Raw genomic sequence first — 19,671 nt, forward strand, 5'->3', positions numbered from 1 at the left:
ACCCAGTCCCAGTTAAACCCCACTGGAGTCAGCAGTGTGGTGTCGTAAACCAGTACAAAGACGTCGTAAACACTGCGTTTGTTTTTTTTTCTTCTTCTCACAGTTATGCAAATAAAAGTTATGCATATAAAAGTTAACTAATCCTTTTTTTTTTCCACTGTCCTTTCCTCCTTTTATGACACCTTGAGCTGATATTGATTGATTGTCTTTATTTCGAACATGCAAGCAATAAAAAACATGATTATTAATCAATTAATGATTATCAATTGATTATTAATAGATGAAATAAAAAATAAAAGAGACAACAAAAGAACACACAAAAGAAGTAAAATTTAAAAAAAAACTTTCTACATGATATGAAATGATAAATTGTTGGCTTAACATTTTGTGTTTCTGTTTGCCAATTTTCCACTCAGCAATGCATAGCTCCATAGGTTATATACATGAGAGAAATGTGCTTATTTCATTTGAGGAGCGGTCACCTGGATGAGGGAGGAGGAGGAGGAGGAGGAGGAGGAGTTTGAATTAATTGCTTTATCGATAAATGTACCTCTGCTGTGCAGCCTCTGGTTATTCGCACTGGAAGTTTAAGTGCATTGGATTTGTACTAAACGGAATTGATTACTGTGCTGTTCTTGTGAGGGGAGGGAAACGCTGGACCATATATCCCCTCCATCCTTCCTCCTCCACCTCCACCTCCACCTCTCAGTGTTCAGCGGGCAGCAGCAAGCCTTTCTCTGAATGTGATGGAGAGTGAGTCTGTCGCCTGAACCTGAAGTTCTGCCTCTGCACTAATGCTTTTAAGTTATGACCGTAGCCTAGAAAAGACAGAAAAAGTCTGTATATGCACAAGGTCCTTGATGCATTTGAGCATCTTACTGATAAAAAAAAGTATCACTTTCAAATGCTTACATTCACTTTTACAGCCACATCTCTCATCTTTCTTACATATCCTATAGTCTTAAATAATGAATACATAAGAAAGACAAACTTTTTCTTCAAAAACCAAAACATTTTAAATAAAAAATGGAATATTAAATGATAGAAAATAATGGAGCGGGACCTTGTTTGCAAGTAAGCAACACTTTATCTCATTGATCCCAAATCAACAAACACCATAAATGGCTACTTACAATAGCAAGAAGCTGCCAATCTTGCTGCCTTTTCACGTTACATCCAGCACATTTAGGTAGCTATAGTGCTCCTTATACGCAATAACATTCAAACATAACATTTCTGAATTAACCAGGCATATTTTTAAAACCCAGAGGAAACATTGCCATCAGTATAAATGCCAAATGTAACAAATTAATTACATAAGAGACAAATTAATTAGGTGCTAGGCGACTTACTGTTGTGCTGCAGGTCTGGAGGATGATTCTAGGACTCTGCAGGCTGGCGCCGACCCATTTAAGACAGCCGGCAGGGCCACCGCTCACACCAGAACAAGATTCAAGACTCCGGAAAAGCTCAAGTGGAGCGCCGGAGACCAGAGCCTCGTTCCCAACAGCGTTATGACCTTTCTTTACTTGATTGTTCCGCTCCCTCTCATAATCCCCAGTTGGTTAATCATGAGTGCACCTGCACTGGCTTAATGCACCACAGTCTTACCAAAGGATGCACTTTACACAGCTTGTTGGGATCATGTGATGTGGCAGGTGAAAAGTGTTTTTTTGGATGTGTATGTGTATCCGAGCAGGGCTGCTGCTAGAATTCCTGGCCCCTGTTAAAAAAAAATGTTTTACTATTTAAAAACAGTAAAAATTTATAAGCTCCGGCATGTTCTAGGGTCCCTGTGCAGCCCCTTAAATCATTTAGCATCTCTCCACAGTTTGGTGCGCTTAAGTGTGAGGAAACACCTTTGGGTGAGCTTTTGAGCCTGTGCGTGAGCATTCATGTGCATTTACAGAAATTGCAAGTTGTTGGGGAATATGGGCAATGTGCTATTTTTCCTGTCCCCCAAACCCTGGACCACTCCGAGCGAATGTAAGTCACCGTGGTGACAAGATGCGATGTGTCACCTGGGTGACACACAGACACAAAGGACAGACGCTAGCTTTTCTCTTGGCAAATGTCCGCATGCACACATTTTTATGCACGCAAATGCACCGACTTCACAAATGGCTGGTGATGGATGTTTTTTTTTCTTCTGCCAAACAGCTGGAAAGGACTGGAGGAACTGTGAGTCGGGGGAGATTTGTTGGGGATGTCTACCCATTGGTACCACAACATTTACTCCTTAATTGGAATGACCACTCTGAGCTTTTTTTAGTTAGCTGACTCAGAGATCAAGGGCACATGGTGATGAGTTGTTAGTCATTGGTAGGAAATGTCCAAATCATATGAGTCACGCTTTCATTAAACAAAAAGTACAGCTGAGGCTGATGGAAAAGCCACTTTTTTGCAGGTCTCAAGTCACAAATGAAACTAATGGACAATGTAAAAGTTTGAGCTGATATTGGCGCTAAAGCAAAAGTCAGGGGATGGCCAACATGATTAGGTCACATCCTCTGGGGACCAGGAATATCTGTTAAAAAAAATCATGGCAATCCATCCCATAGTTGTTGTGATATTTCAGTCCAAAGTAATGGACCGACCAGCCGGCGACAGCCAGCAGACAGCGTGGCTACAAACATTAGCAGGGTTTATGCAATATATGCAGTATATGTTACGCTCACCCAATATTGGGTATACAGAATTTTTATTTAGTTTTACTCCAATTGATATCTTTCATCAACTGAATACAAAGTAATTGTCCTCGTGGAATGATCTGTATTGTTTTCAGGCTCGGCATTACATAATGAAGAACAGAGTGAATTTTATCTTCTCACAATGTTGTTGTTGATGTTTAAATGTGGTTGTAAATGTGGTGGTGGTGATTGTAGATCATTTGAACATCATTCATTCAAAGAATCTCTTATATTATAGATATGAATGTGATCCATTGATCTTTCTTCAGCACATCCTTGAATCCCATCTTGCTCCAGGGATATCGCTCTAGTGTGACCTTGCACTCCTTGACTCCACTTCCTTTCTTTCCTCCAGTGTTCATTTCCACATAGCACTGAATTAATTTGTATCGGCTAAAAAACATCACTGATTGCCTCTGCAACCACTGATCCCTCCCAACTATCACTTCACATCCTCATCTTATTTGTCTAAAAAAAGGGCCCATTTTGATAATTTTATTCACATGTTCTGGTTTGTCAGTGGTGTATGAATAATTAGATAATATTCTGATTTCCTGACTTCCATTTCAAGCTTGTAGATGGAACAGATGCTGCTTCCCAATTTATTTATGCAAAGTAGATTAACTTTGGCACCTTGCAAATCACCGGGTTTATTCACGAGTGAAAAGCCTACACACCGATTAACGAGACCGTTTTGATTGTGAGGTGTAATAAAAATGATTCGGTCACTTTGAGCGTCGGGTATTTTACCATGAACCATATTTTACCTCCTCCACATTTCCTCCAATCAATGTTTACATTCACACATCCGATAACTCTTCTCTCATAACAAAACCCAGGAGATACCCCGGCTATAACTGAATAAAAACCCGGCAGAGCAGGCTTAGGAGGACTCAGACATAATCCTGCTATTAGCCAAGACAGGATTCCAATCAGAGCTCTACAGCAACAGTTACCCTCGCTCTCACTCTTTATCCAGCAAAACACAGCAGACCTCCATTATGGGATCAGTGCAAATACAAACCTAGTTTAAAAAAACAAGTGTCAGTGACACCATGAAGTCACAAACAAGTCAACTGCCAAGTAAATAAATACATTTGTCTTTATCTGTGGAGAAAAAAAACAGCACTGTTTCAGTGTAAGAGCACAATACATTCTACTGGTACAATGGGCAGCTGACAGTATGGACATTATCAATGACTTTGCTTATGTGTGTAGATAGTTTCACTATTATATTTTCTATTTGGAATGACACAACTTTAAGTTTGAATCAATCTATTGCAGTTTGGTGTGTTTACCGTGCTCATCATCATAGATTAGCATATTAGCAATAGCATGTTGACATTATTAAGTGTTACTAAACCAAAAGTACAGCTGAGACTGATGGGAATGTCATTAGTTGTGAAGGTATTTGTTATTAACCAAAGTATTGGACTAATTCATTGCCTCCTTTTAGTGGTCTTAATGACATTTGCAAGATTTCACCGCACTCGAAGAAAAAGAAAACCAATAAGAGCCGAGGAGTCTCGAGCATAGCTGTCCATCACTGCTCGTGAAGCTCATGCATTCTGTTTAAACTGTCAAACTAGGCAGCGCTGATAAAATATGAATGTAGATTCTGTTCCTGTATTGCCTTTTTCTCGACCTCAAATTTTGTCAGCTGTAAAATAAGAAATCTTGCTCTGCCTGAAGGGGGATGTTTGCTCGACTGTTTTAAACACGACGGGCAGGTCACGAACAATAATCATAACATCTGATGGTTTTCAACCGCAATGGAGTTAGTCTCAATGTATGCTGTTGATTTACTCCTTAAAAAAAGACACTAATTGTAGCTGCTCACTCATCTGAAGTCACTCAGCCAAATATTTGAAGCCTAAATATGGAATATTCAAGAATTCAAGCCAGATTCAAACAGACTTTTACACAACATGTACCAATCTCCTCCTACTCCTCTTGCTAACTTCCCTGAGTGTGAATCCTGCACCACAACAAGCCTCAGCCAAGACACAGTTATATTTGATCACCCATTGTGTGAAATGCAATTCAGCTATCTGTGCATTACCTTTGTGCCAAACCAAAGCCTAGGTGAGGACCGCAGCTATTTATAGCCCCGTCACCCATCACGCTCCTTTCACCGCTCACCAATTAGAGGTTTTGTTTGTTCCCCCACTGTGACCTTTAGTGCGTAATTGATTTGAATCTATGTTTTTGTTTTTTTCAAGTAGGTAAAAGTGATGGTGTAGTGATTGCGATACAGACTTAGCCACACAAACACACAGGCAAGCAGGCATGTGCTTGTTTCGTGAGCGTACACAAGCATACCGTTTTGCACACATCCATTTGCGAACAACATAAAAATACACCCAAATGGGAAAAGTAGACCCGTGGGTGGACATGGACAAACATGGACACCCGCAGTGAGTAAAGTAGGCTAGTTTATGTTATTTTTTAAAACTTTTGTGGACTATTTAAATAAAAATCACCACTTCAAATTTAGTTGACCCTTGTTGGGATTTGAGAACTGCCAAATTTCAAACATTTCCTCTCAACATGCTGATATTGTAGTGAACGTGATCTGAATAAAACTGTTGCTAACTTGTGTGCTAACTTGAAGCCCCTTAAAGCTAGTTACCGATAAGATTTCACCAAAGGCATAATCAACAAGGGAACAAATGGATCCAACTGATAAAAAAATCATAAAATTCATGATGGACAGAGCAATTATTCATGTTTTCAGTTACATTATATATTTCGTTTTTGTACCATAATGTTCAAATCTCAAAATCGTTCCCAAGACTACCCCAATACATTCTGTACTACTACAACTCAATGCTCTCGGTTTCTCATGAATGCTTCAAAATCATTTCAAGCAGTAAAATTCAATTCAATTCAATTGGTGCTCACATGTCAAGGAAATTTTCCCTTTTAAAAGCATATGAATAGATTTCCCAAAGATGGTAAACAGACTTGCATTTTGGCAAATTGAAGGATAAGATAAATGCTCAGTGATACACGTAAAGATGAAATGAAAGAATGTTGCTGAGATGGCCTTGGTGCTGACAACTCCTCTCGGCCTCGCTGTGGAGATGCCAGAACAAGTACTTGGCATTCAAGCAATGTATATATCTGCATTAAGACTTTGTACGCTATAAGGGAGTGAAAAAACTGTTATTGTTCCATCTGCTTGCAGTACATAGGAGCTTAAACTTCATGGGATCCATTAAAACAGAAATAATTGGGCCCAGTTCTCTGTAGTTCTTCTAGTTTGTACGCCAGTGAGTTGATTGAAGATGTTTGTGACAGACAAAGAAAGAAGGGAAGGCTTGTTCTGACTCTATTTCCTCATTAGATCAAACTTTACCAAGATGTTACCCAGTGGACAGGCTGCCATCTTTCTTCTGCTTCGTAGGCCCGCGATCAGTCTGAAAAAAGCTTAGGTGTGTGTGTTTGTGTTCGAGTGTGAGGGAGGTCTGCTCTTGTTCAGAACCAGCGAGAAAGTGGCAAACTGACTTAAACACAACATAAGAGTGTGCGAAGCAACTACCAGGAAATGTAGCTTGAATAATGTATAATGCCTTAGCGGTTTCTGTCTCCACAACTTAAACTGCCAGGCTGCCAAGAGTAGGGACAGCAGAAATGGCTACATATCTGTTCGTGCATAGAAACAAAGCCCTCTGTCTTTTAATAACCTGCTTTGTAGAAGAAAAATCCTGTATTTGCTTTGTTTTTGTCCTATTAACCCACCTATTTATGCAATTTCATCTTTCCTGTCACGTCTTCTAAATAGAAGCAGAAATATGGCTACTTTAAAATGTCACATTTAATAAGGCAAATATATGCAAGTCTGAGCAGACTTGCATATTTTTGCTTCTGAAAATGTAGTCACGCAATAGCAATGCATTGCAAACCGGCCTTAGGATCACGAGGCATGAAAGGATGTTGCCAAAAAAGGGACGAGTAATTTGGATCAGCATGCCGGGATTAAATTATACAAAGATAAAGGGACTGATGGAGAGAGACAAATCAAACGGTGAAAGACAAATCATCCGTATTATAGAGGGATCCATATCTTAACAACTTTTCTGTTATGTTCACTGAGCACATCCTGTCACATGCCTCGTGATTTCAAAGAATTAATCTTGTGGAAACGGATCCCCTGATGTTCCCGCCATCCTGCTGACAAAAACACGTCAGAGAAAAACAGCTTGTCGGACTTGAGAGGTGGAGGGAGCAGAAGGAACTATGGGAATAATATCAACTCTGCAGCACTTGCTTGGGACTTAATTCAGTTGACTGGATATCTTACAGGGCAGAACTATGACAGCAGCATGGCCGTAACCTATCGTCACATTAATCTAAAGATGATAGGTAGCCTACTAATTCTCAGTTCTTGTCTCGTAGGATTAATATGATGTCAGGACGGGAAATATGACCCTCCGTCTGGTGATAATTAGTCATGTCGGCTGCTGGAAGTATGACTTTAGAAAGAAAAGTCTGCGTCCCATTTGACCTTTTTGACTGGGACATAAAGTATCAAAAACAAGATTAGCATCGGAAATGGCACAATGTAGCATTTTAATCCCAGGGGCAACACAATCAGTATTTCCATTACTCTTTTGGTAAACTGTCTGAATATGACCTTGACAAAGATTAATAGACAACAAGTCTGGAGATTACTTTAGATTTATATGCAGCTATATGACCTTTAAGATCAACAGTGAAAAAGATCAAACAAATTTTTCTAATCAATATAGTAAAATTCTGAGCTGAAAGCCGTTAAAATACTCGAAGCGAGTGGTTGGGTAATAATTCTCTGCTTGGTTTGTTGCTACGGGAAACCCCTTTCACATTACACATTGTAGTTTAATCCACTGTTGGTAAAGAAATAATTTGAGTGCAGCGTTTAAAAATGGGTTGCATCACCGTCCAATCACCCCATCCTGCTCCTAATGAACACTTCCTCTCGCTTAAACTGTGTTTGTGTGTTTAAGTCCGTGTCATGCCCGCTGGTTGATTTATGCTAATTCATCTTAAATGCTCGTAGCATCCGATAGTGCCATCAAACCAAATGTGATTTACAGTTTGAAACTCCATCATGGCTTGGGCGCAAAAGAACCACATTTTACCTGAATTCTTTTCACTTAGAGTGTTGATGAAAAAGAAAGTGAGGTGTTTAAACTGTGACGTACGGCATATCGGAGATATCTGGGGATGTATATTTCTGGAGCATCTCCGCCATGTGTTTGTCCTGTTAGCGTGACGGATGTGCCAACAGAAGCCTTCAACATTCATTTGAGAGGATTCTCAACACCCCCCCCCCACACACCTGCAATTATTGTGTGTGTGTGCACTTCACATGTGTGTACAGGTGGCTGTAGCATTTCACCAATCAACAGGAGGGGGGTTAAAAACAAACAAACATTTCCAAGTCCATCATGCTTGAAATCCCCTGTCATCTCTCACCCTGCAGTTTGTTTTTGTCTCTTTCTCGTCCCACTGTCCGTTAAAACACAAAAGCCGTATTTATAGTTGTAGAATGTTCCCAGTCTCCACCTGGGAATTGAGGTTAAATAACAGCCATCGCCATTTTGTCAAAACAAAAGATAAATCTGATTATTATTATTTTCAAGCCTGTTAGGAACAATGGGGGATAGCTTTGAATTATTGTTTTTATATGTTTGTTTTCTTTAAATAAAAAATCTCCATGATTCTAATCTCCACAATAGCTTCGTACTTTTGATAAATGATTATGGTGGAAGAGATCAACTTGATTTATTATGACATGGCTGTAAGAGGCAACCAGATAATAGGAATTCAACTCACGGCGAATCACACGGGGGTGATAGATGTGTGTGTGTGTGTGTGTGTGTGTGTGTGTGTGTGTGTGTGTGTGTGTGTGTGTGTGTGTGTGTGTGTGTGTGTGTGTTGTGTGTGTGTGTGTGTGTGTGTGTGTGTGTGTGTAATTTCACCTTTCTCCCCGTCTGTAAACATCCCTGCTCCACAATCCGCTGGTTGAAGAGCCTGAAGAGATGAGGCGTCTGAATTATACCCAACCGGCAGGAATTCAAATGAGTGTCAAAGGTCATAATAACAGGAATCGCAGTGAATATCATTTCCTGCTCAATGCATGCCAAGAGCCCTATGATAGTTACTGACAAATCCTGAAAGGATATATGTAGCTTTTATTTTGTATGATTGTCAGGCTGTGTTGGAATGAGAAGGCACTCATAAATTCTTTCACATCTCTTGGCAGGTGTTAAAGTTCGGCCTTTGACCGACCACAATTCCCACCACATGCATCTTTGAGACTCAAAAAGCACCTTTGGCAAACACTGATAGTTAATGCACTATATTTTTTAGAAATAAACTTAAAATACAATACAATATTTTCTGGAAATAACCAGAAATACAATTTCTGAAGGTTATACATATATGTACAAATTACTTTTTGTCACCAGAACACATTGCTTGTATCCATATGCTCGAAACATGCTGAAAACACTACTTAGCTCAAAAAACAGTTTCTAAGTTAAAGGTGCCAATGAGCTTTTCTTGTAAACAAACAGAAGTTTGTCTGTGTACATTAATTTTTTCTCAGCAAAAGGCATTGTGTATATCCTGAGGTATAACATTTCCTTCTTCATAAAACCTTTTTGCAAATCCTGCATCAGGCGTACTTACATGCAGGATGCATTGGTAACGCTCTTCTTTGTAAGTTACCATCATCAATTGTCAAATACTGAAAAGGCCTCAAACTGGCAGCAGAAATGTTTATCACAATTTGACATGCAGATTGAGCTAGAAACTGATAGGATGTTTCCAGTTGTAGTAGGAGCGTCCATTAAACACAAGTTGCATTGCCCTCCACCGGCTTGTGATTGAGAGGTTGCCCAGGGCGATCTGAATGTGGTCAGTGTTTTCGTCTTATCATTTGTACCCTTTCACAGCATGTGTTTTCAGTTCATTTAAGTTAATTTCAACATTTTGTCACCTAAAATGTGTTCATCAAAGTTGTACATCGCTCCACCCTCATGTGTCACTTCTGGTATCAAAACACCAAGATGGCGACAGCCAAAAAAAACCAAGATGGCCAAAATGCCCATCTCGAGGCTGTCCACCTCGTGCACAAACCAATGGGTCTCGCACTCTTGACTATGGTCCACTTCTTCTACACAATCTAGGGTGCTGTCAGAAATGTGCTCTGTTGCATCTGAAACCACACTCAACAGTGATGTCACTGTGTACTGGCCACACATTGAGTACACTTCTACATCACTGCAACAAGATGAGAAGTTTAACTGTTACAATGCTCTTTTCCATTGAAAGGAAAAAAACTAAACGGGTCAAAATAAATTAGATGCATGTTAAAAATGTTCATATCTACAGAGGTTTTGGGCTTTAATTATAGTTGATTAATGACCACTAAAGCAGAAGTATTAAATCTTATAATTTTTAAAGGAGTTAACTTACTTGTGGAAAATAACGATGAACTTTCCTTTTTATTTTGACTTATACCTTTACAAGTTGTCACCAGAGCACCTTACCCTTAAATTAGGGTCAGGTCATTAGGGCTCTGATTGATTCCACAAGGTCCACAATAAGTTGCACATTTCAAACAAATGACAGACATCCGTTTCCCTTTTAGTACCATAAAAGAACTCTTCCAGCATGCACATGCTCCAAACATTTTACGCCCTGGGCTGCAGTGTGTTAGAACCTAAAGCTTCACGCTCAGGTGTGTGGCTTACTGGTCGCCCCAGGTAGACAAAGCCTTTCAGTGTGCATGTCAATCACCCTCTTCATTCACTGAGAGGAAGCAGTAAATACAAGGTACGATGACTGGAGGGGGATATGGAGCGATTAAAAATGAGTGAAGGTAAGTATGCTTTGATGGAGTCGCACTTCAAAGATATCCCCGCCTCTAGGGCGCGCGTCCCTCCACTGTACCTCGGCTCATGCTCAAAACTGACAAGAAGACTTCCCCCCTTTTTATTTTTCCTTTGCAACTGCCTTTACTCTTCTTCTCTGCCTTTTTACCCCCGCAAAGCTTCGACAAATTTCCCTTCTTTCTCAGTGTGTGTGCAACATCTGACAGCTTCAGAGGAATGGCAGAAATGCATGTGAAGTATGTCGGAGAGGATTGGGCTCTGATCTCCGGTCCTCCCCCGCTGATCCCGGCTGGTTCTGCTCATCAGATTTAGTTCCCTCTGTACTACTCTGTAATTTGCACAAAGATCCTCTCCGGTTCGACACAAAACCTTAGTGCTGGAAGGGTTTTAACTGCACATTTAGTTTTTGACCGTCTTGTTTTGTAATGTACAGTCTGCGAGTAACTTCACTTTGTATTTTTGCTCAGATGCATATTTTCCTTTAAATTTGGGTGCATGTGAACAAATGGCTCAGGTATTTCCCCACTCTGCATGTAAAAGTGAGTCACAATTGGCAGATCTCTTGATTAATAATCCAGCTGCCTGCTGAAGCTCAGAGGATATGAATATTCCATGCTATCCTGTGATCGTAAATCATCAAAAGCATTCCTTTTTGATGACAGCGACCTGGTGACAACTTTCTTTCCTGGAAAGCTAAAAAAAATTCCCAACAGTGGAGGCGTGAGGGCTTTTGATCGGTTACGCCGCAATCCAAGAACTGCTGAATAATAGAGGCGTACATTCACAGAGCTTATAACTGGTATTTCAATGGGCTTTCATTTTTTTTAACTTCCCCATGGTATCATCTCAATGGCGGGTAATCACTCAGAGGAAGTGCCCGTATATGCAATATCACAAACATGTTGTGTTATTTTGAAGCCTGGTGGCCTTATTAAACGATATATATGTCATGAAGAGCACTTCCTGTTAGAGGAAACCAGATCCAATTGTGAGGCTTGATTTCCACAGAGGCTGCATGCTCATTACTTATCATTAAGGCAGTGCAGGCAATCCCGTCTTAATAACCAGCCTCAGACAGTCGACATCTCAGTTAAAAAGCCTCTAATTAAAGTCCATATATCAGACTCAACAGGTGGCCGTGAGTCATTTCTGTCAAAGAGCACCACCAAGAAACGGCAGAGCATCATTTCCCAGTGAGAAGCTGGCTTTCACCTCCGCACGTCCATTAACGTGAACCATCGACTGTTGGCTCACCTGTCTTTTGTAGCCGTCGAGGCTAAGTGCAAGTCCGCAGCTGCACAATGGAGATGTAAATGTCTCACTTGCTGTCAGGCAGAGAGGGCTAATTGTACGGGAAAAGCAGATGGCGTGCAAAAGCTTTGACAAAAAAAGGAGACGACTGTTAAGCCTGGGAAAACTTTTTTTTGAAAATGAAACAAAAAAAGTGAGATGAAGTTGAATGAGGTAGCTTCAGTTGGAGGATGATCTCTTTGGTGGAGGGCCAGGTTTGGGAGCTTTTGAAAGGGCTGTTTGGCTCCTCGTTTGGCTCTCGTGGGAAGACTTTAAAATGGATCTGAAAGTAAGGTTTGGAGAGCGAACGGAACATTTTGAGAGCGAAACGAGGTGGAAGCGTCACGTTAGACTACTCGCTGACAAAAAGATGGTGGAGGATAAAAAAAAAAAAAAAGGATGGAGAACGAGGAAAAGGATGGAAAGAGAAAAATGGGCAGTAGAATGATGTGTGGGAGGCACCATGACGACGAGCACAAAGCGCTTGTTTCTGTCTTTGTGATCTCATTCATTCAAGGCAGGACCGCTGAGGCAGAATGCTAAGCTAATGAGCTCCCGCAGGATGGCGTCGGTTTTTGGAACACAGGCAGATTACTCGCTACCAACTCTCTTATTACCAGCCGGCTTAATGCGGACCAGTTTAGCCTTAGCTTAGCTTAGCTTAGCTTGCCAAGTCCCCCAGCAGATCATAGGCCTTCAGAACTGTGAGCCCACCCCAGGTTTCTGAATTATATATAAACTCATCTCTGCTCCCGTCCCCTTTGTTATATGAGCTCAGAATGGTAAATGTTGCATAATTTCTCTGCCTCATTCATTACCCGCCTAATGTGATTATATTACCACATTTGTATGGTATGTTTATTTCTGCTCCCACTGCCATATGTCGAAGAAAAATAAAAAAGTCCCAGGTACACATCTTTTTTATCTAATTTTGCTTCTCTGCTCTATTGTCCGCCAAGGTATTAATCACACTCAACACACCTGCCCTTGTGCGCTCAGACAGACACAAGATAACACACACACACACACACACACACACACACACACACACACACACACACACACACACACACACACACACACACACACACACACACACACCGAGCTCTACTTTACAAAGACAGCCTATTTATAATAACTATACTTTGCTTACAAAAACTAGTGACGACCAAATGGGTGGATATTATTCAGAGAGCCTTGCATTTGCCAGTAAAAGAGGTAAGAGTGATTAAAAAGAGTTAATTTTGTGAGTTTTATTAAAAATGCGAATAGAGATGATATGGAAATATAACCTTTATCCATAGAACTTACACATTTTACCCCTCCTCTCTCTGAATATGTGAAGTTCACAAGCGCCCCATGACAATAATTTTAAAGCAACTTTCCCTCAGCTGTGGTTATGTTAGCACTTTAACTCATACATGTCAGGGATCGAAGCAAGTCCCGTTTATTGTCAAGAGTCATTGTCGGGGGGGAAAGTAACAGCTGTGTATTTCATCGATCTACAGCAACAAAGTTTTGTTCGTAATAGAGCAAATTAATATTATGCTGTAAATACTGTTGTTGTATAACATTTGATGAAATTACAAATTGAAAAATTTAATTTAATATTTTTTTTAAAGAAAAACTCACATAAGTGAGCAATCACAATTTAAAAATCACAAAACAAGAATAATATAAACAATTCAAGTTCATGCTGTTGTGTTTCTTTGACCCATCTATGTGTTAATTATTTCTCAACTGACTGTGTCAAAAAATGACAATGTGCAACATCGTTTCAAAGCCAAATTAGAGTTAAGTCGTTCCATATTTGTACAAAGTAACACTAGTTACTGTTAGAACCCACATGTGAGCTGTTGATCACAACTAAAATAGATTTCTATCTGTAACATTATATTTTTAAATGACATTTATCTGAAAAGTGTTTCTTTCGTACTGGCTCTCCCCTGAATATCTTCCCTGGTTAAAAACAGCAAAACTGTATGAAAACATCAGTTTACAAACGTTCGCACAACTCATGCAGTATAATCCAAGCTCCTTTATCCAGAAGTACGCTCAGTACTTCCAAAACAAACTTCCTCCGCCAACCTCGCGTGCTCATGTGCACTGCCAGTCCATGCAGTTCATCCAGGACTTACTCTGTTTTCGTCCATTTTTTCCACAGCTCCGTTCACCGGAAAAAAACAAAGTTTTTGAGGGTACATGGGGTGTGTAATTGATATACAAATGGTGGTTTTATGTGTAAGTATTCCTTTAATATATTGTCTGTCTCCGGTAAATAAACGAGGACTGCACAAAATGTAAAAAATAACGTTGCTCTCCATCTGTAAATATATTTTTTCATTCATGTACCCACTAACCTCAGTTGATTCATATTGCTGATAAGCTATTTGTTGCTCTAAGTATCTAAATTCAGGCAATGCAATACTTTATTCTTGTCATGAAAAACATCATTTAATCTGCAGGGAAGATTATTGAGAATGACGACAGTTGGGCTCGCCACTGGTTGTGGGAAATGTTGCTGCTCTGTTCAGACAGCAGAGAGGATCATCTGGAGACATAAGGATGAGTTATTGTGGAGAATGGAGTTGATTCTCAAGGCTGCTCTCAAACAGAGCAAATTAAGATGGATTCCACTGGGACGTGTGTGTGTGTGTGTGTGTGTGTGTGTGTGTGTGTGTGTGTGTGTGTGTGTGTGTGTGTGTGTGTGTGTGTGTGTGTGTCCAGCAGAGATGGCGATGAAAGTGAAATCCCCTTATGAATCTGTCAATATGATGGAGTGTGTTTGTGTAAACACGCAGAGCATATATTTGAACAAGTTTACCGTATCGAGGAGTGAAATTGTGGATCATCAACATTCATTTGTTTTTTTTTTTTTGCATTTAGCGCCTGTGTCTGTGTTCACCACATTTGTGTAAAATCTCAAGGACCGAGGCGGACGATTGCCTCTGCATGTGACAGGTTGAGGAGTCAGCTGTTGTTTCGCCTTGGAGAGAAATATGGATTAAATTGATAAAAAAGGCCATTAGCTGCCGCTTCAACATGTTGCCATGACAACGTGTCTTCTGTGGAGAAAGGCACGGTGCCTCAGGTATCCCTCTTAAGAGAAACCATAGCCGTGTATGTGCTGTGTGTGTGTGTGTGTGTGTGTGTGTGTGTGTGTGTGTGTGTGTGTGTGTGTGTGTGTGTGGGGGGGGATTGTTTTTTTATGTGGGGAATAAGCTGAAATAATAAATAAACATTCATCATTAATTAAACAATAAAGCTCTCACTTCCATCACATTTAATTAATACAGCTCCCCAACTCCCCAGCCCCCATGTGTGCATTTACAACAAACTGCAACAGCATGTGTGCATCTCCTACTTAGCTCTATAAAGTGTTCTCCAACATCTGGACCTGCCACTCAAGCATCTCCTGGGCCTAGGTAACATCTGTATATGCCAATGGCCATCTGATTGGCTAAATGAACATCTGCCTGTTGTAGTTCGGCATTTGATTGTCAGGTGGTGTGAGGGGAGGTCACGGCTTGAATACCAAATCTCGCATTTGCTTTTAAATGGCTGCAGTAGAAGCTTAAAGGTCAGGGAAGCTTGTGACTAGAATGTTGCTCATTTCTGCAAACAACGAATATGCATGACTCTGCGTGGGAGGAAGTGAATAACCAACATATCCTCAATGTGCCCTTGAGCAATGCAAAGGCAGCTGCTTCCACGTACTTTGGAGCACTAGGCTGTGTCTTTGTAACTGTATGGAAATTGCGAGGTGAGTTGTATTCAGCCTAACCTTGGAGAGAGGAGCAACTATATGTTCATATAAAAATATGTCTGACCATGTCTGACAACACAAAAGCAACCCTGAACCACATTACGGTCAGGTATCAAGCATTTATTCTGGGTTAACCCATGGCTAGACACAACAGGAGTGTCAAACTTTGGATTTCTCTACTTGTTGAAGTAAAAAAAAAAATCACTGTTCACCATAGCATTAGTAGCACTTAGTAGTATTTCCTCACTATGTTGGAGCTGGTTCTGGAAGTAAGCTAACATTAGCAGGAAATTAACACCAGCCAAACCGTAAAAGTAATATTGAGAGGGAAAAACAAATAGTTAATAATATAATACAATCATTGGTGCCTGAGCAACGGAGCAAGCGGAGCAGCTGCACCCCCACTTGAGGTGACCCTATTTTAAAACCCCTAAATCGGGATCCTTAAGTGTACCGCACATTCATGCAGGCGCGCATGTATAAACAACTGTATACACGCGGTGCATTGTTTGTTTGCTTGTTTTTATATTGCTTTAGGTTATAATGAGTCGGACAGAACGTGACAAATGTCTCTTAAAGCGCTGAAAAAATCATATTATTTTAATTGTGGTGAAAACTGGGACAGTTTGGTGTAAAATGTTGAAAACCGGGACATTATAGATTGTTACACATATTGGTCGGGATAGAGCTGCCTCTCAAAAGCGTGCACCTTCAAGGTTGCCAGGTCTGTGTCAGAAAAACAGCCTAAATAAGCAGCCCAATACAGAACTCAAAGTGTGCCCCTGCCGAATCATATGTGCTGGTTTTAATGTATTACAGCACTGCTATCATTATAAAATGTATTGCAATATTTACAAACTAACACCATTAATATTAACTGTGCTAGAATATTTCCATTTCCATAAACAGTTATTGAATCTCGGTCCTTTTGATTTAATTAGATAAAGTTCAGTATCATGAATAATGTATAACTGTGAACATGTTGACCTATTCACTGACACACAAACTAACCTGTTGCTTTGTCTCTTCACTTTCTTTTCCCTTTTTCCTCTTCCTTCTTGCCTGGACAACATGAATGTACATGAATGTACTGTTTTTACTTTACATGCATTTACTGTAGTCTTTAATTCCGTTGTCACCTTCCCATTCTTTTGTACATTTCTTCCTGTACTGTTCACTGGGCATTATCAGGTGTTAATTAAAGGAAAGATATCCTCCCATACATCCCCTTTCTGTCACTAATCTCGCATCCCCACTTTCCACTATAACTAGGCGGCCTTTATTCCAATACTGAAAATATGAACAATAAAACATAAATCTAACTTGTATAATCATCCACGTATGTAAGCTTAGTAGCTAAACCAGGTCGTTGCACAATAAAATCTGAGATAAATCTAAATAGCTACATTTCTCCTTTTCATACTTTGACATTTTAGGACTGACTAGTTCTACAAGAACAATGCTTCTTCTTTATTTACATGTGCAGATGCAGATTTTTTGCATGTGACATGCAGCCTTAGGCTCAGTCATATAGCATCATCAAGGGCATTTTAAGACACTTACAAAGGTTCTGGTTTTGAAAATTGTCAGCTGGCAAAATGAGCCAGAGTACTAATAAATATTAGTTTATCAAACCCCTCAGAAAACACAGCTGGTGCCTTGGCCCCGATGCAGATTAACGCACAGCAAAGCCCCACGGCTCAGATTGCCTAGATTTAAAATTTGGTAAATGGATTTGTGCAAATTGAAGTGTCCGGTATCTGATGATGCTCTTTGGGAAATGACCCCAGTCACTACTGTAATGCCAATCCATTTTGAATTAAATGCATAACAAAATCTGCAGCTAATGTATTCAACGGAAATATAGATACATTCTGGGGAAGAGGGTTTTTGCCCTCCTCTCCACCCCAATAAATGAATTACTATCCCTAAAGTTTCACTTCAGGAGGGAAGCAATTATTTCCTTTTTTTTTTTATTTTTTATAAATGTGGTGATATAAATGCTTGATTGACTCCATCCAAAGTTTAAATACTTTCTCTAACATGTGTCCACACAGTCATCCAACACACACTCGCTGCTTCCATCCTCATTCTCCGCCGTCATGCTCCGGCAAACTTCTGGAGTGCCCTCAAATTAATCAGGGATTTAATGGAAGCTGGTTAAATATTCAAATTCAATAGCGAGTTGCTTAACACATCTTCAGCTGGCCTCTCTGTCCTCTGGACTCAAAGCATGAGAGTGGTGTGATGTGACAGCCTGTACATTTAATGTAGGAGGGTTCAGGGATTAATTAAACTAAGAAATATATTGGCATCTGTCTTCAGCCTAAATCATCTATCTAAATAAACAATGCTTCTTTTTTTATGAAAAACACACTTAAAAAAAACTGCAGTAGGTCATGACTATATATTGAGCAGTGCAGTATGTACTACTTAACCTTTCCTTGGGCCTCAATATATTTGCAGGTCGTATGTTAGTTACTAAAGTATATCTTTTTTATTATGGTAGTTTTTTTTCTTATTGGCTGATTTAGAGTTTTTGACCAATGCAAAACTATTCTCAAGTTGGTAAAAAACATGTTCGATGACACAATGACAGCATCCCGTGTATAACTCGAGCAATATTCAGTGACAGAGATGTGATGAATCGATTAATATTTCAGTAAAAGAGCCGGGATAAACTATTTTTGACTGATAACCTTCAAATTAATTCCAAAGAAAAACATAAGAAATGCGACTCATTTCAACATGCCATAGCAAAATGGACCACATCCTGAATGTAAATAACATTTTTGCACAAATGATTTGGTTTCATACTTTTTGACAAACACATGACCTCCCAATCCCCTGGCTCAGCTGACCCTGCTGCTGTTGAAATCTCCTGAAATGGCAGGGATGGCGTCGGTGCCACTGCTGATGTCAGCCGTCATTCTAAAGCACCTAGTCATTTGACGGGTTTTTTGAGGGGAGAGCGCCTGTCAAATAAATCATGACCGCTGCAACCTGTCACTGGCCCTCCCCGCTTTTGCCCGTTAAACGTTGCACTGTGTTGAGAACCCTGTCAGTCTTAAACACACACAAAGAAAAACCAACACACAGGCAAGCGGAAATACAGCCTCAGCTTACAGCAGTCTGTCTGTTCTGATTGATGGGACCATCAGAAAATAATGCCGGTTACAGAGTGCAGCTGCATGTGTGCACTTAGGCTGTTAGCATCATGACGTATGAGCAATGATATCTATTTTCAGACTGAGCTTAATATGAATTCTATTTGAAGATGCATTAATGCTCATACCACAAACATGGCATAGTAAACCGGCTTAAATTAGAGACGGATCCCTCTCATGTTGCTCGACTGATGCATCGAAACTATTCATGTGGGACTAGAAATCTACTCTGTAAAAGCTCCTCACTCCTGGAGACTCATGGTGGCTGTTGCTAAATGAAGATCTGTCGGCATCTAAAAATAGCTTTGCGATAAATCAGAAGTGTGTGGTATATGTGTGTAAGATTGTGTGCAGTGAGGTTTCCGGTATCTGATAAAAGCCAAAGCTCAAGACCTGTGTAGCAGATCAGCGGAGAGAGCAAACGCTTGTGCATGTGGCTTTGTTTGCTTGTGTTTCAATATGTTGGGCACTGCATTTTTAATACCGTATTTATACACAGATTTAGTTATTATCCAATTAAAGTATTTTTAGACAACAAATTTAATTTTTACCCTTTTTGCCACTTGATCTGTAATTCAAGCACTTAAAATTTGTTTTGGTGGTCTGAAGTTAAAATGTTGTGTTTTCAATTTTCATCTTTTCAATTTTGTGGATCTGTTAGTGCGTTTGTTGGGCTGTACAAAGCAGTGCCTCGAGCTAAAAGCTAATGTCAGCATGCTGACAATTCTCCCATTAAGATTCAACCTCTGGGCACCATTTATATCATTTCATTGGAATCCATCCAATAGTTTTCAAAACATTTGACTAACATGTGAACCTCATGGTGGTGCTAGAGGAAAAGTTAGGGGATCACCAAAATCTGTAGGCCT

The sequence above is a fragment of the Anoplopoma fimbria genome, chromosome 7 (genome assembly GCF_027596085.1).
Source record: "Anoplopoma fimbria isolate UVic2021 breed Golden Eagle Sablefish chromosome 7, Afim_UVic_2022, whole genome shotgun sequence".
Taxonomy (NCBI): domain Eukaryota; kingdom Metazoa; phylum Chordata; class Actinopteri; order Perciformes; family Anoplopomatidae; genus Anoplopoma; species Anoplopoma fimbria.